Genomic DNA, 15,225 nt, shown 5'->3' with positions numbered 1-15,225 from the left:
GGAAGCGGGTTGAGTGGGACAGAGCTGGGGAGAAGAGGGTAAGCCGGTCAGATGTGGAGTGAAGCTGATGTGAAGGTACCAGGAGAGAGGGGGAACAAGGAGAGGGTTGGTGCAAATGGCCAATCATCATAGGGCAGAGAAAGTCCAGTCAAAACTGTAGAAAGTTCTCTAGCTGACCTTAAACAAAAACTCAGTGGGAGACCCCAGGGGATGGTGATAACTTGAGACTTAATAAATAAATAAGAATTGGGGTGGTGGCTGGGTTAGTGTTGGCGGGCCCTCAACAAGTGGGTTTTCAGGAGGGATTTGAATGAAGGGAGGATGGGGTTGTGATTTTCAGAGTTTCTGAGCCCAGCATCTCTGAAAATCAGGTTCTACAGTCGAACCTGAGAGTTATGAACACCTCTGAAATGTTTGCAAATCTGAACAAAACATTGTGGTGGTTCTTTCAAAAGTTTACAACTGAACGTTGACTTAATACGGCTTTGAAACTTTACAATGCAGAAGAAAAATGCTGCTTTCCCTTTATTTTTTGTTAGTAGTTTACATTTAACCTAGTACAGTACTGTATTTGCTTTATTTTATTTTTTCTCTCTGCTGCTGTCTGATTGCATACTTCTGGTTCCAAATGAGGTGTGTGTGGTTGACTGGCCAGTTCGTAACTCTGGTGTTTGTAACTGGCATGCTGGGATGAGAAACGCTTTCAAGGCACAGGGTCTCTGGTCTAGCAGTGCACTTCCACGCATACTTCACTGTAAACTGACTAATGTTTGACTACTGTAATGTCTGACTAATGCCATTGATATCAGTGAGACCACACACTCAAAAGTTAGGCATGTGCTTAATTGTGGCATGTGCTCCTTGCTGAGTTGGGGATACAGGGTGGGTTGGATGACAGACAGGAAATATTTGTTGTGGATGACTGAATAAGGTGCAGGAGTCTGTGCTTAAGTGACCAGAAATGAAACCCCGAAAACAACCCCAAGCAAAAACCCCCTCAAAACACACACAACCGCCGCCCCCCTGACACGGTAGGGAGGATTTTAGTAATTTTTTAATCAGTTCATACTGCCACTCGAAACCTATCATCCATGCATGCTTTAATAGTTGGCGGCTTTGAGGCTTAATTCTTGGTGGTTGGCTCACTTGAGACCTGGATTTAAATTCAGTGATAATTCCTTGCTCTGTGTACTGTCACACTTGGCTTGAAGTGCAAGTAGTAAGTAACCTTACTACGCACTTCACATCCCTCCCCTACCCCCGTTGGAATACAAGAGAAGTCCCACATGGTTCTAATTGGCACATGACTTGTCAAAGCCAGCTGATCTGAAGATTTCAGAATGCCTCCTGGAATTGCAGCGTTTTGGCAGTTTGTGCTATCATTGTTCTTTTTTTATTCCTGTGTATTAAGAGCATGTTATCAGCACTTAATAATAATAATAGGACTTCTTTCCAATTAAATTATTTTTGGGGGGGGGTTGGTTTAACTTATGGCTGTATGCAGTGCCATGTGATAGATACATGTGCATATATATACAGAGATAAAGCTTGCGTCCATATATTTCTTAGTTTTATAAAGTGCAAATTCTGGCAAGTCCAGATGGATGCTAACACGCTGCTACATACCGGCCTGCAGCTTTCTTTCTCTCTCCATTACCTGTTGAAGTCAATCAATATTGGATCAAGACCTTTCAGTGGGAATAAATGATTAATATTAGGAAAGGTTTTATAACTGAATTTTTTGGCGTGGTTTAAACACAGAAGTTGCTCTGGATTAACCTAAGACTTGTCTGCATTTGAAAGTTTTACCAGTTGTACTGGTATAACCCCTTATGTGGTTACTCTCTTTTCTGCTATAAGAATGGCTTTTCCCTCCCAGTTTAGCTTAAGCCCCTTTCTAAGAGACCAAAGCTAAACTGAAAAAGGCAGTCTTACACTGGAATAACAGTCTCTTCAGGGGGAGTTACACTGGTATAATTATAGTGGTTTAAATTCACTTCTTAGCTTATTCCACTTTGACTTTCCTGTGTAGACGACCCGTTAAATTGGCTTCTGAACCACTTTAGATGAGCTGGTGCAAGCACATATTTTGGTGGAAGAATGGCTGATTTAGGCTTGTTCTATACTTAACATTTCTACCAGCACAACTGTGGTCATGGTGGCAGAAAATCCACACCTGCATAGCAACACAGCTCTATCGGCAAACACTCCAGTATAGACACGGCTAGGTCGACAGGAGAATGCTCTGTCAATCTAGTTCCCATCACTCAGGGAATGTGGTGCTTCTGTACTCTCAGAAAAACCCCTTCCATTAGTGTAGACAGCATCAACACCGTGTGTGTGTGTGTGAGAGAGCTGTGGCTATGCCGGCTTAGTCCCTGTTATGTTAACATGGCCGTAGAATGAGAGGTCTGCCTTGGCCCTTAGCTGAAGCCTGTCAGATGATACATGCAGGACAGTGATTGAAATGTCCCAGGCATTATTATTATTTTTTTTAAGATAATGGTTAATTCATCCATAAATTAGCAGCCAGTTTGCTTGAGAGAGTTGATGAGACAAATCTCTTGGACTGTTCTGCTTGCAAGTGCAAATAGCTTTGTCCCTGAGGGGATTGCTAGAGATTTGGAGGTGGATTTTACTCCTCTCTTGGATTTATGTACGGGCAGTAATCTATGGAGTGAAAATTAAGGCATAAACTTTTCTAGTGGGTGACTTTATTGCCTTGAAATCCGGAAGAGAAAATAATTATTGTTAGCATTTCTTCAAAGCTTCACAAACATGAATCTGGAGGTAAGTATTATTATCTGCAAAAAGAAAAGGAGTACTTGTGGCACCTTAGAGACTAACCAATTTATTTGAGCATAAGCTTTCGTGAGTTACATGCTCAAATAAATTGGTTAGTCTCTAAGGTGCCACAAGTACTCCTTTTCTTTTTGAGAATACAGGCTAACACGGCTGTTACTCTGAATCCTGTTGTTATTATCTGCATTCTAACAACATGAAAGCTGAGACCCAGAGTCTGTTTCTACTTTGCACTTCTTTTGGAAATCTCTGCTGCAGCTGCACGTTGGCAGGACCTGTGGGATCACCAGTGTAGATAGTACACCCTGATTTTGCTGTTATCATGTGGCCGTGCTTGTAGCAGACCAGCGCTGGTGGAACTGCAGTAGTGAGGGACTTCCCAAAAGCAGGCTAGTGTAGACAAAGGCTGGTAGGTTAATGCCGCGCAGCATTAGAATGTGGGTGTTCCTGGCTTCCAGAACCTTGCTCAGAACACTAGGATCGAGAGAGTTTGTGAGTATGGATATACCAATAAAACTTTGAAGTGTAGACTGGGGCTAATGACAGTAACAAGGGTAAGTTGTTTTGTAACAAGAAAGTGAAAGTGAGCTGTGCTTCCTGTTTCAGCTGTGGTGGTTGTAACCTTTCACAAGCACTGCCCCCTTAAATGGCCACAAGCAGCACAAGGTTCAGTTAGTGTCCACAGAGGCACCCACGCTTAACCCTTTTACTAGTGCATCCTGGGAAATGTGGGTGGCTGCCCTGCCCTGCCTCAGCTAGGGATATATAGATCATGTGAAGGATGTCTGTGGGGCAGTGTGTGCTGCTGCAATGAGAGGTGGGAGGGAGTTGAGCTGACCAGAGGGATTACACAAACCTGGTAAGGGGGTCCTGTCCACACGGCCAAGAGCAAACCCAGTGTGCCGAACTGGTTTCAGGGAGACAATCAGGAGTTGATTTCAACCTCTGGCAGAGGCTAAACATTGCTTAGTGGGCCAGGGCTGCTGAGTTTTAACCATCATATGTGCAGGCAAAAAAACCCAACCTGTTGAGAGCCAGCCAGGCCACTCGCTGGTTACAAACTGGGTGGAAAGTTCTAGTGTAGACAGGGCCTTCAAGGTCCGGTTGTCCTATTTCTACAGCACCTGGCACACTGCGGTCCTGGTCCATGATTAGCGCTCTGAGGTGCTAAGGTAATAAAAATCACTGCTTAAAATAAATCTGAAGAGCTGAAAGAAATGCAGGCTGGGGTAGGGATTTCATAAGCTAGAATGGAGGATAAAAACAGGTTAACTACCATGCTCATCTCCGTGTATCCTGCCGCTAGCCCTGCACTTGCTGGTTTGCTTTCAGCGGTGTCACAATAAGCTTTTGCTGAATCTTGATGATGCTAAAATAAACAACGTGACCGATTTGCTTCTGAGACACACAGACATCAGTCAGACTTGCATCAAGGCTTTCTATTTACACCACCCTATTGCCCTGTAGAAACTGGTACAGACTCTTGGTCCATTCATTGCTCTTGTCTCAGGGACAAATACTGCTGCCCGTGCAAGGGGCATAGAAGGCACCAGAAGCAGCTGGAACCTGTGTGGTTTTGCTTTTTGTGTTGGGGAGTGTGAATGGTCAGAATGGTTTGTTCCAGGCATCCATATCCTCCTCCATATGCTGCAGAGCACAGCTCACTGGGGGCCCACTGCGCCTTGGCCTGGATGGTAATTTGGTGGAGTGGCTATGTCACTGGCCTCATGGCTGTGAAAGTCCCATCCAGTATTCTCTGTTTGGGGTTCAGTAGTCATGGAGTGACTGCAGTGCTGCTTTGTGACCCGTAGGGCAGGATTTCATGCCTGGCTGCTGATTTCCTTGGGCTGTGCACTGATTTAAGCGGTTAAAGGTATTGCCAGGAGGTGGAAGCTCTTCTTGAGAATGTCTGTGAGAACCCCTTCCTCCGGATCATTCACAGAGGTTTCCAAACAGCTGGCTGGCACTGGCTCTTCGGATGAAATCCTGGGCACAGTGAAGTCAATGGTAAAACTCTCAGCAGGGTCAGGATTGCATCCTTTGTTTCCAATGAAGAGAAACAGAAGGGAAGGGGGCAAAGAGGTGACTCGCAAAAGTGTAAAATGTGTCTCAAGCTGAAGAGAGCTACAAACCTAAGGTTACTTTCCTATGCTGGCTAAGGTTGCAGTTGTCCCTGGGATGCTGTGGCACTGTGAGTGGGTGAAGAGGTGTCCATAAGGCAGGGGTAGTCAATATATATTTTTTTTTTTTTGGTCAAGGTATAGTCAAGGACCAGACTCTGGAGGAAATAATTAAAAAGAAGAGTAATGATGATCATAAGTAAATAAAAATATTTGGGGGTCTGTTCAAAAGCATCAGACTCCCCCGGCCATAAAGCAATCACTGTATTCGGGTGTTTTCTGCATAAAGAACATGTCAGAGAACATCCCCACCATAGAGACTGGGTGAGCCCGTAGATCTGAAATTGCTTTTAGTAACTGAAGTGAATGGGCCGAGGTTATTTTCCTGAGTGCATTACTGATTAAGTGGGATATGCTTTAAAACCTTTGTTTTCCTCAACTTAAAAGGCCACTGCTTATCTTTTCAGCTTGATCCTGGTCTGTTTCCCTGAATCAACTTTTCAGCCACGATGCACAGCCTTGCAGAAGCAAAGTGGAAGGCATGCATTGCTATCCACAGTTTTATGTAGGATCCACAAGGATCTCTGTGCATCAGAAATGCACGTCCTTGATCCTTTCCCAGTGTCTGGGCTTGGCAGCCGTATTTACACTAGAACATTTTGGGATTGCATTGCATTGCCTAGTGTGCTTGTGAAATAGGCCTTGCTTTGGTGCAGTGGAGAGGGGAGACTGTCAGGTTGCAACTCTTTATCAGCCAGCCATCCCCAGCACAAGTTCAAGCTGCAGGGGGCACTGGTGTTCGGTCTTGCACGGGTGATCTGAGGTACTTGATGGTTTTTAAGCTTAACCTTTGCCTGCATATACCAATTATTTATCATAGAATCATAGAATCGTAGAATATCAGGGTTGGAAGGGACCCCAGAAGGTCATCTAGTCCAACCCCCTGCTCAAAGCAGGACCAATTCCCAGTTAAATCATCCCAGCCAGGGCTTTGTCAAGCCTGACCTTAACCTCTAAGGAAGGAGATTCTACCACCTCCCTAGGTAACGCATTCCAGTGTTTCACCACCCTCTTAGTGAAAGTTTTTCCTAATATCCAATCTAAACCTCCCCCACTGCAACTTGAGACCATTACTCCTCATTCTGTCATCTGCTACCATTGAGAACAGTCTAGAGCCATCCTCTTTGGAACCCCCTTTCAGGTAGTTGAAAGCAGCTATCAAAGCCCCCCTCATTCTTCTCTTCTGCAGGCTAAACAATCCCAGCTCCCTCAGCCTCTCCTCATAACTCATGTGTTCCAGTCCCCTAATCATTTTTGTTGCCCTTCGCTGGACTCTCTCCAATTTATCCACATCCTTCTTGAAGTGTGGGGCCCAAAACTGGACACAGTACTCCAGATGAGGCCTCACCAATGTCGAATAGAGGGGAACGATCACGTCCCTCGATCTGCTCGCTATGCCCCTACTTATACATCCCAAAATGCCATTGGCCTTCTTGGCAACAAGGGCACACTGCTGACTCATATCCAGCTTCTCGTCCACTGTCACCCCTAGGTCCTTTTCCGCAGAATTGCTGCCTAGCCATTCGGTCCCTAGTCTGTAGCTGTGCATTGGGTTCTTCCGTCCTAAGTGCAGGACCCTGCACTTATCCTTATTGAACCTCATCAGATTCCTTTTGGCCCAATCCTCCAATTTGTCTAGGTCCTTCTGTATCCTATCCCTCCCCTCCAGCGTATCTACCACTCCTCCCAGTTTAGTATCATCCGCAAATTTGCTGACAGTGCAATCCACACCATCCTCCAGATCATTTATGAAGATATTGAATAAAACCGGCCCCAGGACCGACCCTTGGGGTACTCCACTTGATACCGGCTGCCAACTAGACATGGAGTCATTGATCACTACCCGTTGAGCCCGACAATCTAGCCAGCTTTCTACCCACCTTATAGTGCATTCATCCAGCCCATACTTCCTTAACTTGCTGACAAGAATACTGTGGGAGACCGTGTCAAAAGCTTTGCTAAAGTCAAGAAACAATACATCCACTGCTTTCCCTTCATCCACAGAACCAGTAATCTCATCATAAAAGGTGATTAGATTAGTCAGGCATGACCTTCCCTTGGTGAATCCATGCTGGCTGTTCCTGATCACTTTCCTCTCATGCAAGTGCTTCAGGATTGATTCTTTGAGGACCTGCTCCATGATTTTTCCGGGGACTGAGGTGAGGCTGACTGGCCTGTAGTTCCCAGGATCCTCCTTCTTCCCTTTTTTAAAGATTGGCACTACATTAGCCTTTTAGTTAGTATCAAGTGTCCATCATTGCTCTGTGCATTTTGCTAACTCAGACCTGTGTAGGTATAATGGGTCTTGCTTTAGCACAACAGGCTAGACTAGATGACTTCTTGAAGTCGGATCCAGTCCTACATTTCTGTGATTCTATGGCTCCCTGCCCCAAAGAGTGTACAGGCTAGTTCAGACACACACACAGTGCATAGTAGCTCTGTCAGAATTGGAAGTGGTGCAAGAAACTAGCAATCAGGAAGCCTGCTCAGTATCACTTCAGGATGGTGCTCTCTAATTACCTAGCATGATATTTGTGTGTGTGTGTATGTATGGGAGTCAGAATTCTCTTTTGAGGGTCATACAACATTTTGATCACATAAATCATTTTTTCCCCTCCCTCTGTTGTGTACACCCTTCCAAGGCATAGCAGCACTCCTGTCTTGGATAGCATACAAAGACAGATAATGTTTACTATAGAATACTTCCCTTTAGCTCCATCAATGCTACAGTTTTATCCCTTATTAGGAAACTCTTTTAAAACTGTTTCTGCTAACACAGCTATGCCAGCTGGTGCCGATGGGGCATAGCCTTATTAAAATTTACTTTAAAAAATGTCCAAGACTACGTTAGTGCTTAGAATTTTATACTGTTTAGCACTTACGTAGCGCTCCTTTTTGTTGTTGTTGTTTTTTTTTGTTTGAATCTCTTCAAGGTTAAAAGAGTACTAGTTGTAAATCATATTTTTAAATAACAGATTTCCCTTATTTGGGTTACTAATTTCACCTTTCCATATTAAAACAAAAATAAATTTAGAAATCTAACTTGCTCTGCTAATGCAGATTGTCGTCTCTTACGTTGCAGCGTGGGCAATAAAAATATACTAGTCAGTTTTGCTCTTTGGTTCTCTTGTACTAACACAACATTGGCCAATAATAGATGTGTGTTCTCTGTGTGGTGCATGAGGTGGGGAATGGGGGAAGAGCCCTTTCTGGAGTAAAAAAATCAAATGTTTTTCTGTTGCACTGATATTCTGTCAAACTGCTTCGGTTTTTGCAAAATGTAAATCTGAGGCCTCAATCTACCTGGCTGACCCTTTCAGACTTGCTTCTCTCTGCCCTTTCCTGGCCTCAATTCAGAGAACAGCAGCTGACACATTAGAACCTATAAATAGAGCGCATGATAACTGTGCAGAATACTACACTGTGGGTTTGTCCCATTATAGCCACCAAGCCAGTCAGTGGTATAGCTGCATGGGTGCAAACCCTTAGTGTTTGTAAAGCCACTTTCATCTGCAGTCTGTACTGGTGCAGTTTACTTTTTTTTCAGACGGGCAGGGGTAAGATGCACTGATACAAATTGCAACTTTGTCTACCCTATGGGCTTTCACACTGGTATGTAGCCCCCGACTACTCAAATCCTCACTGTAGACATGGCCTGAGAAACCATGGACCAAACTGTCTGTTGGTGTAGCTGCTGAAACCAATGCATTTGGGACTCTAACTGTAAATATTTAACAGATGAAACTCCCTTTCTCTTCTGTCCTCTCACTGAATTCCTTAACTAATTGGCAGTGACTGTCTTAACTTTGGTCCATGCAGTCATTAATCACCTGGACTCCCCTAGCCACACAGAATTCTGTGGCACTCTTAACTTTCCATTATCTTGTTTCTTGTGTGACTCACTTATATGTTGCCCTTGAAAGTTAGGTTTAGGTTGAAGGTTAGTTGTTGATATTCTAAAGCTGATATCGTCTACAGAGTTGTTTAGTTTACCATCTACCGCACTTCCTCCTGTACTTTTACACGAGCTTCACTGGTTCTTGCCATATGCAAGTATTGGATGGCCTTCATCAGCAAGGGGGGAAATGGTCTTGTGGTTAAGGCACTGGACTAGCACGTGGGAAACTTCCTGACTTTGCTGTACACTTCCTGTTTGATCTTGGGCACGTCATTTAGGGATGTGTACGCTGCAGCTGGGAATGAGGCTCCCCGCCCCAGTAGACAGACTCCTCTAGCTCACCTTGAGCTAGTGTGCTAAAAATAGCAGCATGGGCATTGTGGCTCTGGTGGAAACTCAGGCTAGCCAACCAAGATTGGACCCAGGGGGGTCGGGTGGGCTTGAGAGCCTGAGATGCCCCCTGATTCTCAGTGTCCAGACTCCTATTTCTAACATGCTAGTTCTAGCCAAGGTAGCGCAAGTCTCTCTACCCCGGCTGGGCGGCTCTCTCTAAACTGTAGACACACCCAGGCTCAGTGCAGTGAGGTGATGAGCATGACTGCTCCAGTTTAAAATTAAGAGTGTGACAGTCCCAGTGGCTTCAATCCAAGTGTTCATTTACTTAAACATGCTCTTAAGTGCTTTGCTGGAGCAGGGTCAGAGTGCTCAGGATTGGGTAGGATGGAGTCCTTCATCTCTCTCTACCTCAGACGATGCTTCCTACATCCCACCCTTTGTCTGTTTTGTCTAGTTTGGGTTGTAAACTTTGGGACTATCACTGTGTGTGCATGTACAGCACCTAGCACAATGAAGCTCTGATCTCATTTGGGGCCCCTGGGTGCTACTTAATACAGATAATTGTAGAGGAAGAAGAAAAATAATCCAGGCTGGTCCAAGTTGGGGTGGGTGGGTGGGTGTGTGTGTGTGTGTTTTCTTTTGCTGGGAGTTAAGGGATGAAAATGAGCAAAAGAAAATTAATCTTGACAGTGAGAACTTTTAGGTTAGTCTCCCAAAAGAAATGGTGCAAGCCGTTTCTTGAGAAATCTAAAATTGGACTTGAAGAACCACTGAAAAACTACTGCAAGGCAAAATGGAAGTCTCTTCACCTCTAATTTCTATGGTGACAGAGATTAGTATTTTTCCTGGGTCCACACGTTTTGCAGGAACTTAGATGGATAGCGAAAACTCTCAGCTAAAGGCTTTTAGACAGTAATTATCTTTTTTTTGGTAGAAGTTTAATTCTCCAGGCCTTTTCAGCATTGTATAGCTGTCACGGTCGATGAAGTTTGCTGTGTGTGTATGAAAAGGAATTTCATAGGATTCAAGACCATTCTGAAGCTCATTGAAGTGAATGACTCTCACTGACTTCCCTGGGCTTTGGATCAGGCTCTCTATTGGGAGGAAAAAAGTGTGTGCGTGTTTTTTTTTTTTTTTTTTAAAAACTCGAGTTAGCTAACTCAAGGTAAAATCCTAGAGATGCCAAGGCAGTTTGTAGTCTTCACGTGAGTTAGCTGGTCCAGTTAGATTATGGTGGAGCCATTTAACTCGACCTGAAGCTCATGTGAAGACTACAAACTGCCTTGTCTGCACTGTACAGTGTTGTTGTAGCCATGTTTGTCCCAGGACATTAGACAGATATCAGAGATATTACCTCACCCATCTTGTCTTCACTAACCTTTTATCTTCTGTAAATTAACTCAAGTTAAGAATACACCTTTTTTTTCCCCTCTCATTGAGGATGTAGCATAAGCAGTGTTGTTTTGTGGTTTAATACAATCGAGAGCTTCTCTGTTCGGGACAGTGCTTATACCTCATCAGAGTCAATGGGATTTAAGCATGTGCATAATTTTAAGCATGCACTTTCCTGAATCCAAGCCTTAAAGAGAAGGCCTTGGAAGGATTATGTCATGGGTTTGCTTTTTGTACTTTCATTGACACTATTAACAAAACAAATGATTATCACTTTTTATTTGGCCCTGTGCTATTGAGGCGGTTTGTCTGAGCTTTCATTGCTCATTTGCTTGGACGTGGAAAAAGGGAGCCACCTTCCCACGCTGTTGAAGGAAGAAAAATAATCCTTGTCTTGTCAGCTGATCTTTGCTGCCTTTAATAAAGAGGAATAAAAAAGCACCCCGGTACAAAGAGTTGTCTGGGGTTTTCTTTCACACCTTGCTCTGCAGTAGCTCTCCGTTTTCAGCATCTGGATATTCACCTGTGTAACAGTTTTGGTGTCTAAAATCTTTTATCCACCATAAGGCTATGTCTACGCTAGAGACCTTATAGCAGCACTGCTGTACGAATGCAGCTGTGCTGTTGTAAGATCTCCCGTGTAGCCGCTGTATGCTGAGGGGAGAGAGCTCTCCTGCCGGCATAATTAAATCACTTCCAGCGAGTGGTGGTCTAAACCGGCTCTTCTGTCGGTGCAACTTATGTTGGGCAAAGGTGTGGTTTTTTTCACTAAGTTTTACTGACAAAAGTGCTAGTGTAGACATAGCTTTACTCTCTGTCAAATTGCTGAGGTTTGACAGGAATAGAAGCCCAGAGTGTGAGACCCGTGCCCGCACTGAATAGTACCTTTATTCAATGACTAGGCCCATGCAGTAAGGTGTTATGTCATAGAAGCAAAGGTAGGGGATTCTGGCCTGAAATACGCTTTTGTTAGCCGAGGATTGGGAGGAGAAAGAGGGGCATAACCCAGATATAGTTGATGTGGGTAAGCTATGTTTCAGTGAATTTATTTTCCTAACTGTTCCTCTTCTCTGCAGTTCCTTTGCCAAAACTTTCCCGCCATGTACTGGTGTGTAATCTGTGTGTAGACTTTTTCTCCTGAAGTGTGAAGGCATGTAAGCTCAGTTAACTATCTACTTTCAAGCATCTATATCCTCTCCGTTCCTTGTTGCTCTGATGCCTTTCCCAGGGCAGGCAAACTTTCCCTTTTCTTTTTAAATGGAAAGAGGAAAAACAAAAAACAGGGCTTTTTAAAGGATCTGACAAGTAGATGGGAAGTTGTTTCAGCCCATGGCACTTTGATTACTTTATCATTCATATCACCTGCGTCTGGTAAAGCATCTTGAACTGTTAGCTCTTCAGAGCAAATTGTGGTGATCTTGTTAAGCTTTGTGAATCCAATAATTCTTTCTTGGCATACAAGTGTTTAGATTATACAGTATTTATAAAAGGCTCTTAGTAACATGCAAAGGTCAGTTGAAAGATACAAACTGGTGTGGGTATAAGTTTTATTTGGAATGTGTAGTAAATCCAGTGTGGACGGAATGATTGCTTTTCCCTCTCCCGTCTGTGTATCCCATGTAACAGTCTGTTTCTTTCTTTCTTTCTCTCAAGGTCCCAGGCCCGATCTCTTGACCAGTTTGGAATAAGCAATGGACCAGCGCAGCAACTTGTTCCCTCCAAAACATTCAAGGATTTCCAGGACCACAGGATTTACAGAACCACTGAAATCTCTGGAGAACGTCAGCTGTGGATGAACCTGATGGGGAAAAATAAATGTAGCCATTCTGCCGGCCCCTGCCATCCCTGGTTTTTCTTTTGTTACTGAAGGTGAATTGGGAAGGAAACTCCTCTGTTCTCTGAGGATATGTCATCGATGGTTTGCCATCTTTACTGGAATTGCTTCAGTTACTAGTTTCACAAAGAGGAGAAACAATGCCTGTTCCATCAGTGGAGATGTTTATTTTTCACAGCAGTTCAAGTGCAGCATCTCTGTGTTTAGCAGGTATGTGTGTGGTTTCCTAATTCATACGCCAGTTAGCTTTCCTGATGTTTGAGGAGTAAATCATTTGCCTTTTCTCCCACCCCTTAAAGATGAAAGACCGTTTCTAGTTGCTTGGCACCATATTTGAAGATTGGATTACCTTTTTAAAGGAGGTAGCAAATATCCTGAAACAGATGTGTGAGCTTGTCTTTTTTGCTTCTGATAACACATGTATTGGCATTAATAATCTTGCACTCTTGGAAGGTGTCTTGTATCCTGAAGGGTTCCAAAATGTTTTGCAAGAAATTTCCATTATCCATCGCTGAAGTGCAGACACCTCGGAGGTGGAACGTGGCAGCACGCTGCAGCACTAAGAGCAGGTTACTGCCAAGTGTCCTTTTTCTCGTAATTGTCAGCCCATTCCTAAATTGCCAAAGGCCACCTCGCTTGGCTTAATGGGAACAGTTTGTAAATGCTTGCAAGCTCATCTGACAGCTGGTGCTTATGGCAGAGCCTTTAGGAATCCATGGAATTTTAGCATCCCCAATGTTGTTAACATCCCCATCCCCCCAGCCCCACACCCCTCAAATTCTGCAGAAAACATTTCCCACTGTTCTCCTTGCAAGAATATCCTTTTCACTGTAACTGATGTGAGGCTGGTTAATGTGCATACAGACAAACTGAAGCAGTAGCTCTGAGGAGTGCAACCTGCTCCCATTCATCTTCATGGAATGATAACCTTAAAGCTTGATGCCATTTTTGTTAGGAAGGTTGCAACAAATCCAGTGTCTTACCCTGCTCCCCACCCAGGCTCTAATTGCTGAGTTCCAGAAACCGTCTGTAGTCACAGTTGTAAGTCAGGAAATGGGTGAATCTCGAAAGGTTTAAAGGGAAGTCATGGAAATGTTAAATCCAGTGTGTATATATACATTGTAGACAATGTGTATATATAAATGGATGCGTGTGTGTATATACACAAAATATTTTATAGAAGGTGTGTGATGTACTGTTAAGTGTGTTTGTGCATGCGTGCACTTGTATATAGAGTTCAGAAGTTTAATTAAACACTGAGAAGTTTGGATGCTTATCCTGATCCTTGAGTCTGAGAAAGGGCTGATGCAACTCCCATCCACCACTAATTAATTCCTCCTTGTGAATCCAAGTCATCCTATTATTCAGTACATTATAACATGGAATAGACGCACACACTGTCTGAATCTGTGTATTAAATTTGTTCATTTCATTTCAAAGGAGATGATTTGAGTATTTAATCCAATCTGTCTTCTCTTCATTTAAACACATTTTAACAGAAGAATAGCATCTTATCTATAAAACTAGAACACTACTTATCTATAAAAAGGGGCTAATTTTAAATTTTTAAATGACAATTATTCCCATTAAAATACAGAAGTAGATAAATCAATAGTTCTACTGATAAAATTACTGATTTTCCATTTTTATAGATAACTGCATTGAACTTTGATACTTTTATTTTAAATGTCAGTTTTTTTAAACACTGGATTATGCTGTTGATCCCTGCAAGTGCTGTTTTTCTATGAATATCAGTGTTTTGATAATTGCCACTAGAATTTATTTTTTAAATCTATCTATTCAGCATATTTTAATGAATAGGAATATTTTGGTAAGAATCTGAAAACACACACACACACAAGCATTTGATTAATCTGGCCTCGGACTCCTTTGATTTAATAACAAGAGGCATTAAAAGAATGACACTGAAAAGGTGTAGTTAGAAATTTATTCTGCATTCCCACAGGCATTTTGTGAAGCATTAAAGAAGTCTAAGGTTTCATCTTCTTGCTTGGTAAGCACAATTACATCAGATTAAAAGCAGGGAGTGGCAGGGAACTGTGTGTTTGTTCGTGTATGAACCTATCAGTCAACTAATTCCTGAATTTAAATGTGTTCTGTAGCTCAAACCAGAAAAAGGCGAACAAGGATCTGGAATAGAAGAGATTTTATTAATTAAAAGGAAATAAAACCAAGTGCTTGGTACCAGCTGAGTGCTTTGTGTAATAAATGCAGCAATAGATAGCAGTTGGGTTTTTCTCTGCTTATATCACAAATGGCCATGTTGTAGGTCATTTTTGTAGATTTAGTGAAGGTCAGGAGCCCATATCAAGGAGAGAGATTGTGCATAAGGTTGATGTTATAGTCGCAGGTTCCTCTGAAAAGGAACATCTGTCACATAGCAGAGAAGACAGGTTAGCTGTGCAACAAAGACTTATTGAGATCCAAAAGGAGATAATGCCAAGGACTGGCAGAGTGCGTAGGATGCATTGGTAGTCATCAGAAGATTTGATGTCACCAGGAAAAGGTCATTCCTGGAGCAGAAACTGTACACAGTGCTTTCTTACCCTTAGCGCTCCTCTAAGGGGCAGTGAAGTGGCAGCTGAAAGGATGATTGGCTGATTAGACCTCTCTACACCTGCCCACTTAGCATTTGGCTCAAGCCTGATGAAGTGGGTTACTGTTTGTTCTCACCTGGTACCATGCTGTCTAACTCAGATAACTAACATAGATGCGATGCCACCTCTGTGTATTTTAAGGCAGCATTGCTGATTAAAAGAAGA

At 43.1% G+C, this 15,225-nt stretch overlaps 1 long non-coding RNA gene across 1 annotated transcript in view; it reads left to right on the top strand.

The window, feature by feature from the left end:
* The window catches only part of LOC140906358 (uncharacterized), a 176,523-nt gene that overhangs the window by 48,182 nt on the left and 113,116 nt on the right, over nucleotides 1-15,225 (top strand). Inside the window, exon 2 of the long non-coding RNA XR_012157080.1 lies at nucleotides 12,262-12,652. This is a non-coding gene — a long non-coding RNA (uncharacterized lncRNA). The remainder of the gene's footprint in view (nucleotides 1-12,261; nucleotides 12,653-15,225) is intronic.

This window comes from Lepidochelys kempii, chromosome 2, assembly GCF_965140265.1.
Source record: "Lepidochelys kempii isolate rLepKem1 chromosome 2, rLepKem1.hap2, whole genome shotgun sequence".
Taxonomy (NCBI): Eukaryota; Metazoa; Chordata; order Testudines; family Cheloniidae; genus Lepidochelys; species Lepidochelys kempii.
This window is presented reverse-complemented; position numbering and strand designations above follow the sequence as displayed.